The 18,857-nt window shown below is 45.3% G+C and overlaps 1 long non-coding RNA gene across 1 annotated transcript in view; it reads left to right on the forward strand.

Annotated features, from left to right (window-relative positions):
* Positions 1–18,109, forward strand: part of LOC141173164 (uncharacterized) — a 29,359-nt gene extending 11,250 nt beyond the window's left edge. The window contains exons 2-3 of the long non-coding RNA XR_012252600.1: positions 15,414–15,526; positions 17,997–18,109. This is a non-coding gene — a long non-coding RNA (uncharacterized lncRNA). The remainder of the gene's footprint in view (positions 1–15,413; positions 15,527–17,996) is intronic.
* The last annotated feature ends 748 nt before the right edge of the window (positions 18,110–18,857 follow it).

Consider the following 18,857-nt stretch of genomic DNA (forward strand, 5'->3'; position numbering starts at 1 on the left):
TCTCTGGCCACAGGGTTTGATCAGCTTCTCTTTCTCACCAAGCTCTCCAGCACATCCAGGTGTAAGCAGGAATTAGAATCAATCTCAGTCTCAAAGTGTAGTTCACAACTAGGCTCCTTTGTAGTATCCATGTACACAGTCTTAGTATACCAGATCCTTCACAATCTCCGGATCAAGCCTGATCAGTCCATCAGCAGTGATATACACCAGGCAGTTCTCAGCACTACTGGAATCACTAATAGCTTTCCCTAACTGACTACACAGTTGGTGACCGGTCACATATCTCAATTACTCACAAGGCACAGCTACTTCTTGGACACACCGTCTGGCTGCAGTCTGTACAAGCTCCCAAACGTCCCCCTGGGCATCAGACACGTCTCGACTCCTCAGAGGACTTCCTGGTTCTGTGTTTCCCGGGCTTTTTCTTTACTTGTTTCTTTCTGACCCCTAATGGCCGGACTAAGTCATTGCAGGAGAAATTTATACTGTCAGTAATATGAACTCCGGCCACGGGGTGAATGACTGTATGCTCCGGGCACTGCAGATGGTGGTTCTCCAGAACAGGCCTTAATGGTGTAAATGGTGGCACTGCTCTCTGTCTAAAAAGACATGTCAACATGTTACATATGCACTGCAGTCTGCTATATACACTGCCTGCCTATATACACTGCCTGCCTGATATCTCTACAGATGGATTAGTCCTCAGAAGGACTGTTTGTTAAGATGGATATGTGTAATGTACGGGTTTTCTCCCTACACTACCTAATACACAAGCAAAACTCTCCCTAGCTCAGCAGCACCTCTCCCTACACTGCCTGATTTGCGGAGTAGACTGACGAGCTCAGCGGCGCCAGATCTGATATAGACCTGATGATGCTGTGCGGCCAGCCAATCACTGTAATGCCACAACCACCATGACTGCAGCATTACAATGAGTGGCAGGCAATCCGTGCATGTTGATTGGCGCTCTAAAGAGCACCAAACATGCAGGGAGGGGACCTGAGCATCCGCCTGAGCATCTCGCAAGTACTCGGCGAGCTCCGAGCATCTCGAGTACTGAGATACTTGGGCGAGTACCGAGTACTTGCAAGTATGCTCGCTCATCACTAAAGGACACGCCACATGGGCTATTAAAGGTCCTTTTTTCTTTTTGCTAATTTTGGAGTGCTACCTCTTTTTTTCATTTTTTTGATCTATTTTATAACTGGATATTTCCTTGAGGGCACCCTATTTTTTCTACAAGGTATTTGTGCTGTTCCAATTTTTATTTCTAGATTCATAGATAGATAGATAGATGCATAGATTGTAGTTTTTTTTGTCATCCTGCTTGACATAAAATGGAATGTGATAAAAAGTAATATATCTCAAAGTGGTAACACAAAAAAGAATTCCTCAAAAAGCTTTGTAAATGAAAAAAAAAGGAAAAAAGGTATGACTCTCAGAATGTGATGCAAACCACATAAAAAAAATAATAAAATGATTTTCTTGTGCAAAAGTAGTAAAGCATAAAAAAACCTACAGTGCCTACAAGTAGTATTCAACCCCCTGCAGATTTAGCTGGTTTGATAAGATGCAAATAAGTTAGAGCCTTCAAACTGCAAACGAGAGTAGGTTTTATGAACAGAAGCATAAATCTTACAAACCAAAAAGTTATGTTGCTCAGTTGAATTTTATTAAATTTTAAACATAAAAGTGTGGGTCAATTATTATACAACCCCTATGTTTAATATTTTGTGGAATAACCCTTGTTTGCAATTACAGCTAATAATCGTCTTTTATAAGACCTGATCAGGCCGGCACAGGTCTGTGGAGTTATCTTGGCCCACTCCTCCATGCAGATCTTCTCCAAGTTATCTAGGTTCTTTGGGTGTCTCATGTGGACTTTATTCTTGAGCTCCTTCCACAAGTTTTCAATTGGGTTAAGGTCAGGAGACTGACTAGGCCACTCCAACACCTTGACTTTTTCCCTCTTGAACCAGGCCTTGGTTTTCTTGGCTGTGTGCTTTGGGTCGTTGTCTTGTTGGAAGATGAAATTACGACCCATCTTAAGATCCTTGATGGAGGAGCGGAGGTTCTTGGCCAAAATCTCCAGGTAGGCCGTGCTATCCATCTTCCCATGGATGCGGACCAGATGGCCAGGCCCCTTGGCAGAGAAACAGCCCCACAGCATGATGCTGCCACCACCATGCTTGACTGTAGGGATGGTATTCTTGGGGTCGTATGCAGTGCCATCCAGTCTCCAAACGTCACGTGTGTGGTTGGCACCAAAGATTTCGATCTTGGTCTCATCAGACCATAGAACCTTGAACCAGTCTGTCTCAGAGTCCTCCAAGTGATCATGAGCAAACTGTAGACGAGCCTTGACATGACGCTTTGAAAGTAAAGGTACCTTATGGGCTCGTCTGGAACGGAGACCATTGCGGTGGAGTACGTTACTTATGGTATTGACTGAAACCAATGTCCCCACTGCCATGAGATCTTCCCGGAGCTCCTTCCTTGTTGTCCTTGGGTTAGCCTTGACTCTTCGGACAAGCCTGGCCTCGGCACGGGAGGACACTTTCAAAGGCTGTCCTGGCCGTGGAAGGCTAACAGTAGTTCCATAAGCCTTCCACTTACGGATGATGCTCCCAACAGTGGAGACAGGTAGGCCCAACTCCTTGGAAAGGGTTTTGTACCCCTTGCCAGCGTTGTGACCCTCCACGATCTTGTCTCTGATGGCCTTGGAATGCTCCTTTGTCTTTCCCATGTTAACCATGTCTGAGTGCTGTTCACAAGTTTGGGGAGGGTCTTAAATAGTCAGAAAAGGCTGGCAAAAGAGATCTTTAATCCACACATGTGAAGCTCATTATTCTTGGTGCCTGAACTACTTCTTAATACTTTAGGGGGACCAAACAGAATTCTTGTGGTTTGAGGGGTTGAATAATAAATGACACTCTGAATTAACTTTTAACGTTTTAAAAAAAAACAAACAAAACAAAACAAAAAAAAATTTGCTGCAGTGCATTTCCCACTTCCAGGCTGATCTACAGTACAAATGTCACAATGCCAAGTTAATTCCGCATGTGTCAACCAGCTAAATCTGCAGGGGGTTGAATACTACTTGTAGGCACTGTATATGAATCTCGGCATTAAACCCCTTTCAAGCTCTTTAACACAAATACAACCAATTGATCTCAACATACAATTGAAACCAGAAGTTTCCATACACTATATAAAAAGACACATATACATGTTTTTCTCAGTATCTGACATGACATCAGAATAAACCTTTCCCGTTTTAGGTGAATTAGGATTAACATAATTTTTAATATTTGACAAATGCCAGAATAATGAGAGAGAGAGAATGTTTTAAGGCATTTTTATTACTTACTGCAAAGTCAAAAGTTTACATACACTATGATTACTATGCCTTTAAACAATTCTGGACTGCCCATATGATGATGTCATGTGTTTGGAAGCTTCTTTTTTTGGCAACATCTGAGTTAATTAGAGACACACCTGTGGATGTATTTTAATGCACACCTGAAACACACTGCTTATTTGTGTAGCATCATGGAAAAGTCTAAAGAAATCAGCCAAGATATCAGGAAGAGCATTGTGGACTTGCACAAGTCTGGCTCATCCTTGGGTACAATTTTAAGATACCTGAAGGTGCCTCATTCATCTGTACAAACAATTATACGCAAGTACAAACAAGATGGGAATGTCCAGCCATCATACCGCTCAGGAAGGAGACGGGTTCTATGTCCCAGAGATGAACATGCTTTGGTCCGACATGTGCATATCAACCCAAGGACAAAAGCAAAAGACCTTGTGAAGATGATGGCGGAAGCTGGTAAGATTGTGTCAATATCCACAGTAAAACGAGTACTGTATCAACATGGACTGAAAGGCCACTCTGCCAGGAAGAAGCCATTACTAAAAAAGAAACATAAAAAAGCCAGATTAATGTTTGCAAATGCACACAGAAACAAAGACATTAAATTTTGGAGACATGTCCTGTGGTCTGATGAAACTAAAATTTAACTTTTTGGGCATAATGACCATCGTTACGTTTGGAGGAAAAAGAGAGAAGCTTGGAAGCCTAAGAACACCATCCCAACTGTGAAACACGGGGGTAACAGCATCATGTTGTGGGGTTATTTTGCTGCAGGAAGGACTGGTGCACTTCACAAAATAGATGACATCATGAGAAAAGAAGATTATGTGGCAATACTGAAGCAACATCCCAAGACATCGGCAAGAAAGTTAAACCTGGGGCAGAAAGGGTCTTCCAAATGGACAATGACCTGAAGCATACTGCCAAAATGGTAACAAATTGGCTTAAGGATAGCAAAGTCAATGTTTTGGGGTGGCCATCACAAAGCCCTGATCTCAATCCTATTGAAAATTTATGGGCAAAGCTGAAAAGGCAGGTGGGAGCAACGCGACCTACAAACCTGGATCAGTTACACCAGTTTTGTCAGGAGGAATGGGCCCAAATTCCGACCAACTATTGTGAGAAGCTTGTGGAAGGATATCCCAAACGTTTGACTCAAGTCATTCAGTTTAAGGGCAATGGTACCAAATACTATTGAAATGTATGTAAACTTTTGACTTTGCAGTAAGTAATAAAAATGCCTTAAAACATTCCCTCTCTCTCATTATTCTAGCATTTGGCAAATATTAAAAATTATGGTAATCCTAATTGTCCTAAAACGGGAAAGGTTTATTCTGATTTCATGTAGGATATTGAGAAAAACATGAATATGTGTCTTTTTATATAGTGTATGTAAAGTTCTGGTTTCAACTGTATATAGATGACCATATGGTAACTGGTGATAACCAAATGCCAGTTTAGTAATGCACAGCATTGACAAATATTGTTCTGGTGTTTATAGATAGGCGGTGTACACAGAAGAAGACACATATTTTTTATAGTGGTCCAAAAATTATCCATGTTTGGGGAGTAGCAAGAGGTCTGTTGTTTGTTAATGAGTCAATAGCTTTTTATCAAGCCTATCAAAAATTATCCCATATTTGGCAGCAGCAACAAGTGTGCTGTTTGAAAAGTGAACAAGCAAATGCCTTTTAACAAACCATCTAGAATGTATTCCTATTTTGGGATCTGCACTAGGTTTGTTGTTCAGACAATTAAGAAACAATGCCTTTTTATCAAGTGATTCAAAAATTATCTTTGTTTTTGGAGTTGCAACAGGTTTGCTGTTTAGAAAGTAATTTTTTGGGGGAGAGGTAGTAGGTTTATTTACCCTCTACAGAGTCGGATTCCCAGCAGTAGTACAGGTTAGCTATAGAACACAATGGACAGCAGGAGATGCGTGGCTGTCTATGGTAGAGGCAGTGGAAATGGCAGCAACCGCACAGTATAAAGTATGATGGAACAGGCAAGGAGATATCCAACTGTCTTAGGCCTGCACTGGCATCCCAGTAGTAGGATTGGATGGGAAATGTGAAAACTCTGTACAGTCAATTGCAACAAGCAAGCACGCCATCTCTCACTGACACTGATTTTAGATGTTTTTTGTAAAACATAGTGTGTTGGCTTGCTGCTGCTCTCTAGGGCATTATGAATCACGAATGAAGAAAAAAATGTATAATTCAAATGAAGCAGGTCAGATGCTAGCAACACAATATCACTAATCAATCACACTGAGTCTGGCACTACTGCTGTGGCTTTTATACAGACGGCAAGGCATTATAAGGAAACCAGTGTGGCCACCCCTGAGGTCAAGTAAGACTTCTGTGACTGATACAATCTTCTGCAATGTGTAAAATAGTGGCAAGCATTTTTTTGGGTAGCGTGCAAATTGTTCAAATTCACCAAGACCCGTGAATTTCATAAAATTTGACTCAAATTCGATTGGACCAAGCCAAGCATTCTACTTCTTTTTACTGCTGAGGTGCAAGATCCAATTAGCTGTTTTACAAAATGAGTTCTTTGCATTTTCATGAAGGTTCTCATTTGGCTTTATATCCTTTGTCATCTGTCAAAGGTATTTAAAGGAAAAATGTCAGCTTCTCTAGCCCCCTAAAACTCCCACATGTCTTTATTGCTGTAACATCCCTGGCGGTGTGCTTGCATAGTGCACCACCTCCCACTATGCAAGACCGCAATCTTACCCATCAGTCCAGCCTGCAGACCTTGCTCCAGTTCATGCTGTGTGCATATCTCTTGTCTGATTGCTTAGGGCAGTGGCCCGGTTACTTCCTGATTCTTATAGCTGCTGTGGGCACTCTCCTAATGCATCCCCAGCCTATTGCTGTGAGTCACTGGATATTTAAACCCCCTCCACCCAGAAGGAGGTGCCTGAGCAATAACTTCACTCAGTTTGTCTTTGCAACTGTATTACCAGGTCCTGTCCTGTATCTTGTCTGTTTCTGCCACCCTGGGGGCTGCATACCCAGGCCTGTTATCTCTGACTTCTAGTCTGTTTCCGCCACTCTGGGGGCTGCATACCCAGACCTGTTATCTCTGACTTCTTGTCTGTTTCTGCCACTCTGGGGGCTGCATACCCAGACCTGTTATCTCTGACTTCTAGTCTGCTTCCGCTACTCTGGGGGCTGCATACCCAGACCTGTTATCTCTGATTTCTAGTCTGTTTCCGCCACCCTGGGGGCAGTATACCCAGGCTCGTTCTTGTATCTCATTGCAGTATCAGTTCCTGTCTGAACTGTCTCCTAGCCTGTTACCTGTTTGTCTCTATGTCTATACCTTCCCTTTTCTTGCAGTGTCTCAACCTGCACCTAACTCCAACTCGTTGTCTCTGTACTTCTGTTTGTGAGTTTTGTGTCCACTCGCTGCTTCATAGTAAGTACCTTGTGTGTATCTGGTTCTGCTTGTCCCTTTTCCCTTCCTCCGTATCTACCTCCTGTGTTCTAGCCATCTTCCTGTATTTTCCAGTCTGTTCCATGTGAACAGAGTCCTGTCCTCTCTGCCTGCACCCTCAGCCCTGTTCGGCTCTTCTTGCTCACCGCGCCAGCGGTTTCCCTCTGCTCTGATTTGCCCATCACTCCGACGGCTTCTCTCTGCTCTGCCTTGCCCACCGCTCCGGCGGTTCCACTCTGCTCTGCCTTGTCCACTGCACCTGCGGTTTCACTCTGCTCTGCCTTGTCCACCGCACCAGTGGTTTCGCTCTGCTCTGCCTTGTCCACCACACTTGCGGTTCCGCTCTGCTCTGCCTTGTCCACTGCACCTGCGGTTTCGCTCTGCTCTGCCTTGTCCACCGCACCTGTGGTTTCACTCTGCTCTGCCTTGTCCACCGCTCCGGCGGTTCCTCCCTGCTCTGCCTTGACCACCGCTCTGGCGGTTCCTCTCTGCTCTGCCTTGTCCACCACTCTGGTGGTTCCGCTCTGCTCTGCCTTGCCCACCGCACCTGCAGTTTTCGCTCCGCTCTGCTTGCTCACCGCACCGGCGGTTCCTCTCTGCTCTGCCTCGTCCTCCGCTCCGGCGTTTTCGCTTTACTCTGCTTGTCTACCGCATCTGCGGCTCTGTTCCTGTCTCCCAGTCTGTACTGGACCCTATCCAGCCTGCGCTCCAACCTGCTAGTACATCCCTGTCTGCACTCCAGCCGTGCTTGCCAGTATCTCCCTGTCTGCACTCCAGCCGTGCTTGCCAGTGCCCACCTGTCTGCATACCAGCCGTGCTTGCCAGTGTCCACCTGTCTGCATACCAGCTGTGCTTGCCAGTACCCACCTGTTTGCATACCAGCCGTGCTTACCAGTATCCTCCTGTCTGCATACCTGCCTGTATGCCAGACTAACCTGTCTGTTCCTGCATTCCCCGGTGTGGGTCAACAGCTGTGACCGGGGTCTGACCTGGTGTAGCACCAGGTCCCTCTGCTCGGTTCCTCCTTGGTTCATGGAGTCGACTGAGCCGCCGTGCGACCTTGGTCGGATCGCGTTGATACTTAGTTACGCCCCTCCAGGCACTCCTCGGTTCATGGTACAGTGGGATCACTAATCACGCTCACGCCAGTCTGTCCGGGCGCGAGCGTAACAATTGCACCCAATATCTACTTCCTAGAAGGTCCCTTTTCGTGGCTTAGCGATTGGGGAATAATCATAAAATAAATTTAAAAACAGCACTCTCGATATGCAAATTAGTGGGTGACTAGTCATAGGGGCGTTGATTTTCCTTATGGTTGTTGCTGACATGATTTGCAAAATTTACATCACATGATTTGCAAAATTTCTGCATTCACATTATAATCTACATCCCTGGGAATGTTCTCTGGATTTATTGGTGCATTGTGCATGCCTAAGGAGCCAGTGGAGTCAGCCAGCAGTTGAGAAGTTCCAAATTTATCTGCAAATGAATGTAAGACTGGCCTTACAGCCCCTATATACCACCAAAGAAACACACAATGAACGGGTTGTGAGTTTCAATGGTGGAATATAGGGGCTATAAGATCTCCGCAGCTGGCTTGTGAGTCTTGCACTAAGGCTGCCTCCATGGGAATGTGCAGAGCGCTGATGAAGCCGAGGAGCATACAACAAGTTTCAGGCTATGTGCCCACGTTGCGGACCTGAAGCATATTTTTTACGCTTCTCCCTGGCGGGAAAATCGCATGCGGATATTACATGCGGTTTTCCCGCCAGGTAGAAGCGTTTGTGAGGCGTCTTTGCATGCATTTCCGCATGCGGGTTATCAAGCACTTCTCCAAGCATCACTTGGAAAAGTGCTTGACAACTTGTTCAGAATGGTAAAAAATAAAAAAATAAACTTTATACTCACCTTCTGATGCATTCTCTGCCCCGTCCGGAGGCTTGAGCGGCTCACGCTGTTGTGTGCAGGACCTGCGGTGACGTCATTGAGTCATGTGGTGGGTCACATGACTCAATGACGTGGCAGGTCCTTCAGACAACAGCGCGACGGAGGGAAAACATCAGAAGATAAGTATAAACTTTATTTTATTCTTTTTTTTACAGGTTCTTTGGTACCCAGGTCTGGATGAGAGTCTCCTCTCATCTAGACTTGGGTACCATCCGCACATTGATTCCGCTGCGCTTCCGCAAAATTAATGAACATGCTGCGGATTTTTGACCGCAGCATATACGCTGCGGAAAAATCCGCAGCATGGGCATTGACATTGCGGAATGCCATTGGGGACCATGGGGTGCGGATATACATGCGTTTTTCAAGCGTTTACGCTGCGGAAATTCCGCAGCATATACGCTTGAAAAATGCTACGTGGGCACACAGCCTCAATGCGCTTTCCCACCACGGCAGAACATTGCGCGTCTGCGTGAGATTTGTAAAGAGACAGCAGTGCAGTTACTCTTGCAAATCATATGAGTCTTGCCCATATGGGTGTGATAACATGATGATAGGAAGGAGTGGCCTGGGGAAATTAATTTCTCCCATCATGCTCTACTACTCACCCACTAATTAGCATATCGCAAGCGCAATTAATAATAATAATTTATTTAGAGCCAATATATCCCGCAGCACTTAAAAATTTAGAGGGGACATCTACAGACAATATCAGACATTACAGACTGTAGCATCGGCGTCTCTGCCCCGTACTAGGCAGAGACGCCGTCCCTCTCACCTCCCCGCTCCAGGCGCGGCGTCCTCCAGCGCTTCTCTCCCCACTGCTTCCGGCACGCGCTCCTTCCCCGGCAGTGTGCTTAGGGCGCGCGCGCGCGCGCTCCCCCTCTCTTAAAGAGACCGCGCGCGCCGTCCTAAGGAGTCCCCGGCCAATTGCCGGAGGACCTCCCATATATAAGGCACCTCCTCCAAAATGGAGGTGCCCGAGCAATGTTGTTGCAAAGCCTTCACTCTGCTTCAGCCCTCAGGTTCCGTTACCAGTTACCTGCCAGTCACCTGCCAGATTCCTGCTTGTTACCTGCCAGTCACCTGCCAGATTCCTGCTTGTTACCTGCCAGTCACCTGCCAGATTCCTGCTTGATACCTGCCTGATATCCGCTTACCTGCTTGCAAGCCTGCGGTCCGACGATCTGCCTTCCGACACCTGTCAGTCTGTCTATGGACCAGCCAGCCCGCTCACCTGGGAGCGCTCACCTACTACCTGTCTGCTAGCCTACCTGGAGGCTCCGCCGTCACGTGCTGTGACCACCTGCCTGTCCAGAGACTCTTGCCCGCTCACCTGGGAGCGCTCACCTGCTACCTGCCTGCTATCCTACCTGGAGGCTCCGCCGTCACGTGCTGTGACCACCTGCCTGTCCAGAGACTCTTGCCCGCTCACCTGGGAGCGCTCACCTGCTACCTGCCTGCTAGCCTACCTGGAGGCTCCGCCGTCACGTGCTGTGACCACCTGCCTGTCCAGAGACTCTTGCCCGCTCACCTGGGAGCGTCCACCTGCTCCCTGCCTGCTAGCCTACCTGGAGGCTCTGCCGTCACTTGCCGTGACCACCCGCCTGTCTAGAGACTGTCCCCGTCACTTGCCGTGACCTCCTGCCCTTCTACCCAGAGACTGTCCCCGTCACTAGCCGTGACTACCTGCCCGCCTTCCCTGGGAGCCACCCGCTTCCTTACAAGGACTGCCCCCATGTATAGTTGCTCAGAGGTTCCACCTCCCAGACCCATTACAGTTTGCTCGGGCCATGGAACCCGGTGGTCCCCAGATCTCCAATCTGCACCAGGAAGTCTTACGTCAGAAAACTCAGCAGGAGGTGGTACTGTCCTATCTACGGTCCGTTAACTCTCATCTAGGCGCATTGTGTGACTCGTCTTTGTCTACCTCTGGTCCAGCCGTGCCCATTCCTGCGGTACCGCAATCCAGTCCCTTCATGGTACTATGGACCTCGGCTTCTGGCACCTCCACGCTTTGCCGGCGAACCTACTTTAGCTCGGGATTTCATAAACCAGTGCACCCTGCACTTTGAGCTATTGGCATACCAGTTCATCTCCGACCGGGCCAAGGTGGCCTTCATCATGTCCCATCTCACTGGGGAGGCACTGGCATGGCTAAATCCCCTGTGGGAGAGAGGGGATCCCCTGGTGTCCGACCTGCTGTCTTTCCTCGCTGCTTTCCGGAAAGTCTTCGATGAACCTGGACGGAAAACCTCTTCTGCCTCCTCTCTGCTACGTCTCCGCCAAGGGAGTCTCACCGTGGGCCAATATGCCATACGGTTCCGCACCCTCACTTCTGAGCTTACCTGGGAAAATGAGGCTCTGGTGTCCGTCTTCTGGGAGGGTCTTTCCGGTCGGATTAAGGACGAATTAGCTGGTCGGGACATTCCTACCACTCTGGATGACCTGGTGTCACTAGCTACCCGGATTGGCATCCGGTTCCAAGAACGTGCCAAAGAGACTGCCTGGGAGAAAGACTTTTCTTGCTCTGCTCCTACTTCCCTGAGACCTGCCTCTCAACCAGTCACTCCGCGGGCGCCCTCACCTGAACCTATGCAGATCGACCAGACCAAGATGGTCAGATCTCGCCAAGAATCTCGCCGAGCCGAGGGAAGCTGTTTCTATTGTGGCAGTATGGAGCACTTCATCCGTTCCTGCCCGGAAAAGCCGGGAAACGCCAGTGTCTAGAACCGCTCGGAGAGGTCGTCCTAGACAAAAGTAAGCCCTCTCCGTCTCTGACTTTACCGGTCTCTATTGCTTGGGGAGAAAACTGTCACTTTGAACTCGGCCACCTGGATTCTGGAGCTGCTGGAAACCTCATCTCCCAGTCTCTGGTAGAGAGATACCGTATTCCCACCAAGCCCCTGGCTGAACCATTGTCAGTCGCCTCCGTGGATGGAAGACTTCTCTCGGAGACCATCCTGCTCGTCACTGAACCCATAACCCTGCAGGTGGGAATGCTGCACTCTGAGGAAATCTCATTCCATGTGCTGTCCGGACTTTCTCACTCCCTGTTGCTAGGTCAACCTTGGCTCCAGACACACGAACCCGTATTGAACTGGCGATCCGGTGAAGTACTCCGATGGGGTCCAGACTGCCATAGGACCTGCCTGGTTCCGGTTCGCCCAGCTCGCCCTCCGCCTACTCCAGCTAATTTACCAGGTCTTCCGGCTCCTTACTGGCCCTATGCGGACGTCTTCGGTAAGAAGGAAGCAGAGACGTTGCCACCCCATAGGCCATATGACTGCCCGATCGACCTGGTACCTGGCGCCACTCCTCCCCGTGGGCGTATCTACCCGTTGTCTGCAGCCGAGACCCGGTCCATGTCTGAGTACATTGAAGAGAATCTGGCTAGGGGATTTATCCGAAAATCTACCTCCCCGGCTGGAGCCGGATTCTTCTTTGTCAAAAAGAAAGACGGCTCGCTACGTCCCTGTATTGACTACAGAGGACTCAATCTCATCACAGTAAAAAACAAATACCCCCTGCCGCTCATCTCCGAATTGTTTGACCGTCTCAAGGGCGCCAAGATCTTCTCCAAGCTGGATCTACGAGGAGCATATAACCTGGTCCGTATCCGTCAAGGAGACGAGTGGAAGACGGCATTCAATACCCGGGACGGTCACTATGAGTACCTTGACTAACACATAATTCAACATTTAACCAGAACTGTATTTGTAGAGCACACTTGAACATGTGAAGACTAGAAATTTACTGATTTGTATGGGGTAGTGCATTCTTGAGCACTATTGCAGCTCAAGAGAAGTTTTAAATATGGTAGGATGCATTTCGGATTATTAAGGATATTATTTTAGGCCATTAGAGGAACGGGTAGGGTGGTAGACAGAGATGAGGGAGAAGATGTTGGGTGGTGCGAACTGTGGGGAGCTTTGTGGTTGAGAGAGATAATTCTATATGGTACAGTACTTTATAGTAGATGGGCAACCAGTGCAAGCACTGGCACAGGGTAGAGGCATCGGTGTAACGGCTGGAACGAGATATGATCCTGGCTGCTGCACTTGAAATATATTGGAGGAGGGTGAGTTTAGTAAGAGGGAGACCGATTAATAGAGCTTTGCAGTAGTCCAGATGAGAATGAATCTGAGCAACAGTAAGAGTTTTTGCTTTTAAGTAAAAAATAAGAAAAAGACGAATTCTGGAGATGTTTTTGAGGTGAAGATGATATGAGCAATTGTTTAGATAAAGGGAGTGAAGGAAAGACCTGAGTCAATATAACCCAAATATAACGAGCATGCTGCTGGGGAGTAATGGTAGAACCACAAACGGAGATGGCAATATCAGGAGTAGGTAGGTTATTAGAGAGAGGAATTCAGTTGAGGAAAGATTGCAGACAGAGGGAGGAGATGATTTTGAGATTGTGGAGAGACAATAGTATTTTGTAGTAATGCGGTTTTAAAATTAATTATATGGTCATTCACCAATCGCTAAGACATGAAAAGGGGCTTGTTAGAGAGTAGATAAATGGGGCAATAAAGACATGCTGGAGGTTTTGGTGGGGCTAGGTCAGTTGACAGGTTCCCTTTAACTCTTTCATTCCCAGGCCACTTTTCATTTCTGCTCTTTTGTTTTTTCCCCTGCCTTTTCATAAGAGCTATAACTTTCCAATTTTTTAGTTGACATCGCTATTTAAGGGCTTGTTTTTGTGGAACGAGTTGTAGGTTTGAAACGCACCATTCATTTTGCCATAAAATGTACCAGGAAACAGCTAAAAAAATCCAATTGCGATGAAATGGTGAAATAAGTGCAAATTTTTCCATTGGTTTTTGTTTGTTTTTTATTTTTACAGTGTTCATAGTATGGTTAAAAAAAACACCATTAATTTACAGATCTGTGTAATTATTGCAATACCAAACTTGCATGGACTTTTTTTTATTATTATTATTTAAAAAAAAAAAGTTTCTAAAAAAATGTGGTTTGTGACTCCACTTACTAAGACATTTTTCTTCTGTCAATGGAGCTTTGTGAGGACTTGTTTTTTGCATGCCAATCTGATACCATTTTGGGGTAAATACAATGTTTTTATATTTTAGTCCAACTACGGGACTTGAACCTGCGATAGCCTGATTGATTATACTATATGCTGCAATATAATTGTATTATAGTACATAGTGTAAATTGTAGACTCCTATGAAACTTAGCCTGTGGCTGAACTTCACAGGAGTACCAAGATGACAGCCGCGGGGGTCTTTAGCAGGCCTCTGACTGACAGGGTAACCCATCAGCTCATACCGGTGAGCGTTCCATTTAAATTTTGCTGTCAGAGATTGATAGTGGCATCTCTGCTGTTAACCATTTAGAAGCCGCTGTCAATTTCTGACAGCGGTATCTAAATGGTTAACAGCAGAGATCAGAGCTCAGCTCCGGCTGCTGCTGTTATTGACAGATGGCAAATACTGTATGTATCATAACCAGAATCTACCGCATGTGGAGAGAACTCGGCTCCTGCCTACTTGCGGACCCCAGCGTAGACATACAATTACATCCATTTGCGCTAAGTTGTTAAACGGTCAATATTAACTTCTAGGATTGCTACCTCCAGTAGGTGACACTGGATACCCTGTTCTCTTCCTCTTTGAAGAGGCGATTTGCATACTTTTTTCCAAAGGAGCATTGCATGGCTTATAATTCACTCTGTGCCAATTTGGTGCTCTCAATAAGAACATTTCTATATGATATCTATATAAAGTAGACCACACCATTGAAGGTGATGGAGATGAGCTACAATGTCATATACCACCTTTGGATTAGTGTGGCTCTATTTTTGTAAAAAAAAGCCTTGTTTTTCCAATCTTGAACAAATCCTTTGATTGATTTATTAAAAAAAATGGAACCATGCAAAGCTTATATTTATAGAAATTTAACATAACATTTTACTTGTCTTATTACAGTACAGTAGACCCCTGTGTCTACTTTGTGCAATGTATAGCCAAAGGCTGGGTTCGGATGGCCATATTGAAAATCAGGCTGCTAACAATCATAAATTGTGGCTGTAACTGGTACCATGCAGCTATGTTGGATCATCCATGTTTGAGATGGGTGGCGGAGCTGCCTTTCATTGCATGACTTATACCTGTCCGTAAAACAGACCAAAGTAGTGCTTGCTGCAATATTTTCCATGCAGAACATCGGAAAACCACCATAATACACTGCCATATTGGCTATAATGGGTCCATGTGCTCTCCGTGTCACACATAGATGGTTCGTGGTTCACACACTACTCATACTCATGAATGATTTCTTTTACGTTTAATATAAGATCAGCATACTTGCTAAAAGTTCAAAAAAATTTCAGAAATAGGTTTGCAAAATAGGGGAGGTTAAGAAAAAACACACCCAAAATAGGCAGTTTTGGAGTGTTCCTTAGGGGAAGGTTTAAAAAGGAAAAATATTTGAGCATTTTAAAATCATGGATTGTTTTAAAAAAAAGTTTAGCAAACCCTTTTTATTCTAGTTATTAGCCTTGTGATTTTAACCATTAGATTCATTTCTTTAATAGTTTTCCATATTATTGATACTTTTTGTTGACTCCTCCACTAACTACGGTATGTTTTATACCAATTTTGCTTGTGATACAAAGGCTCAGAATAACCATGAGACTACTACGTAGTGTGACAGTAATGGCCATCTGCTGGTTGACCTGTTCTTCAAAAGCCATACCAATATTACCTGGATCTGACCTGAGGACTGTAGGTGAGTAGCAATACTAGTATTTCTAAATCAATAATATATTTTTAATCAATTTTTTTTATCAATATATAATTAATACTGATGTCAAAAAGATGTGCAACCTTAGACCTATTCAGCCAAAATCAAAATCCTTTAGGTTCAATGTGTCTTAGGGTTCATTCAGACATCTGTGCAAATGGGTCCGATCGAGGATTACAATGCATGGACTGGCCACAGACCTCCTGAGCGGAGCATGACGGCTTCATATATTTCTATATGGCTGTTATGCTTGGGTCAGAAGAGCTGTGGTTAGTCTGCGCATTGTGGATTGGACCGATTTGTAGGCATATCTGAATGAGCCTTTACTCTGAATTATCACTTAAGCCCTATCAGCCTAAAAGTGCATTTAGACGGGCTTAGATGGACTCATAAGTTGGGTGATTAGATCATTAAGGCCAACATAAAAATCAAACCTGTGTAAACAAGGAATGTGCTGCCAATGATATGGAGCCATATGGGGACAGAAGGATAATATTAAGAATTATTCTATTTCTAACAGTAATCGTTGGCCTATGTATTCGAGCATTGATTGACTTGTATACGTTCGATCAGCGCTCATTAACGGACCTAAATCAACTTATCTAAATGCACCTTAAAGGAGACCTTTCATTGGATTTTTTAAGATAAACTGAGTATCTCCTACAGTTGTCGCTGCTTCACTGACTTTGGAACAGTTTTTCTTTTCCTTCATTCCAAAGTTACCTCCCCTGTAAATAAAGAAGCATAATTTCCTTTCAACCAACTGGGAATGTACCACATAACTGTTTTGTGGGTGCTGCCATTTTTTGATTGACCAATGTCAGAGGGGAAAAAAGAAATGCCCAAAGAGAAGATCTCTGGTTCCACAATTGGATGTGTTAAACAAAAATGTTCCTGTGCTGAGATAATCTTATACATGTGCCCCTGCTGTGTACTGTGTAATGGCTGCGTCTGACCGTACAGGAACATGGTCTGATTATACCACATCTCCTGGGCAGGGGAGGAAGCAAAAAACTATACAGATATACAGACATTACAACATTGAATCGCAGGTGATTCTTTCTATCGGGTAAAGCAATTCCTTTCCTGCAGGAGCATACACAGAAATCATGGGGTCCCATAGCAGAAGTCCTGATTTCCTCCCCCCTCCAAAAAATATTCATACTGTACCCCCTGCAAATAATTAAACTCCCACAGTGACCCCAACAGAGTATGATGCCCCCCAAGCACAGTATGATGACCCCAACACAGCCTTCTACGCAATATGATGGCCCCTACATAGTCCTCCATACAGTATGATGGCCTTCCATACAGTATAGTGGCCCCCATACAACCCTTTACACAGTATAATGACCTGCACACATAATGGCATCCACTAACCCTCCAAACAGTATAATGCCCCCCACATAGCCCTTCAGACAGTATAATGGCCCCCACATAACCCTCCACACAGTATAATGGACCCTGCACAGCCCTCCAAACAATATAATTGGCCCCACACAGCTCTCTAAACAGTTTAATGGCCCCCCATAGCATTATGGCCTTGCAAATAGCCCTCCAAACAGTATGATGACCCCACAAATAGCCCTCCAATTAAATGATGGCCCCACAAATAGCCCTCTAAATAGTTTGATGATCCCAGAAATAGCCCTCCAACTAGTATGATGGCCCTGCAAATAGCCCTTTAAATAGTATGATGCCTCCCAAATAGTATGATGGTCCCCAGATAGCACTCCAAATAGTATGATGGCCCCCAAGTAGCATGATGGCCCCACAAATAGCCCTCCAAATAGTTTGATGATCCCAGAAATAGCCCTCCAACTAGTATGATGGTCCGGCAAATAGCCTTTTAAATAGTATGATGCCTCCCAAATAGTATGATGGTCCCCACATAGCACTCCAAATAGTATGATGGCCCCCACATAGCCATGCAAATAGTATTATGGTCCCCACATAGCACTCCAAATGGTATGATGCCCTCCAAGTGGCATGATGGCCCCACAAATAGCCCTCCAAATAGAATGATGGACCTCAAAGTAGCATGGTGCCCCCACAAATAGCCCTCCAAATAGTATATGGCCCTACAAACAGTATGATGGCCCCCACAAAGTACTAATTGATTAAAAAAACTCACATCTCCCCACTGCTCTGGTCTTTGCAGCATGTGGTCTGCACTGCTTGGCACAGCGGTCGCAATGTAATGACGTAACTGTGCCTGCTACGCTGTGGCATCAGACACACAGGGAGAATGAAGGTGGAGGAGGCGTCAGTTGAAGGCTCCCTCTTCCATCATTGCTTCCAGCTGTATCTGCATTCAGTGTCACACAGTCTTATAGGCCAAATGTGGCCTACAGTATGTACTAGGGTTCACTTATTTTTTTTAGGTAATTGTTTGCAGTATATTTTTTAAGAATAAATTTTTATCAATGACAAGCCATTATTCGTTTTTTTCCAGTGAACACAGTTTTCGAGAGAGATGTGGGGCCAACGTTAAACATTTGTGATCTGATGGAAATTGTCAAAAGTGCTTCATGTGTGGAATTCCAGAGTCCACGTTACGAGACAGACGACACGGAAAACTTAAAGCATTCACTGGAGGAATTACTGGCCAATTACCTAAACGGTCGACAGTCACGACAAGCCCAAGTTGGTTACAACATTAACTCTTTTGGGTTACGCTTTGGCAAGCGCAGATCGAACTTAAATCTGAACTCGGTTTAGGATATATTTGGTGGAGACTTGAAATTCCTGGAAAGAATGCTGCATTAAAAATTCTGTCGGGGACTGGAGATGGGCAAAGCCCATTAATTGCAATCTGAATGTTTACTAGTAATTTCCATTGAATACCGTTTTCAGTTACGTATCATTATCTTCAATAGGCACATTTTACAGTCCCATGCTTTCAACGCATGTCATTCGTTAATGTTTGTTACCTATATCTTAAGGTGGAATGTGGCTTCCTCGAGCCTGATCGTAAGAAATAAATTGATATTTATATAAAAAATAAATAGTAATTTTCTCCTTGTGCGCCAACGACGGTCCGATTCCAGCTTTGTAGAGCTTAATGCAAAATTGAAAATTTCATATTTAACGACACTACAAATTTAAATTCTCACTATGGTAGAGTTGAGCAAAAGATTTGCAGGACCATGGTCCAGCTGCCACTCGCTTGTCCTGCAGCTTCTCCGGTACCTCTTCTCCACAGCATCATGCATGTTTTGTGCCACGATATAATCACGTCGCAAGGCATATTAACCAGAAAAGTTGCCGATGTAGATAGTAGGAGCTTCTCGGTGCTCTGGTCCGGTGGCCGCAG

Source organism: Phyllobates terribilis, unplaced genomic scaffold, assembly GCF_046119375.1.
Source record: "Phyllobates terribilis strain yellow unplaced genomic scaffold, ASM4611937v1 Scaffold_12__6_contigs__length_324123572, whole genome shotgun sequence".
Lineage (NCBI taxonomy): Eukaryota > Metazoa > Chordata > Amphibia > Anura > Dendrobatidae > Phyllobates > Phyllobates terribilis.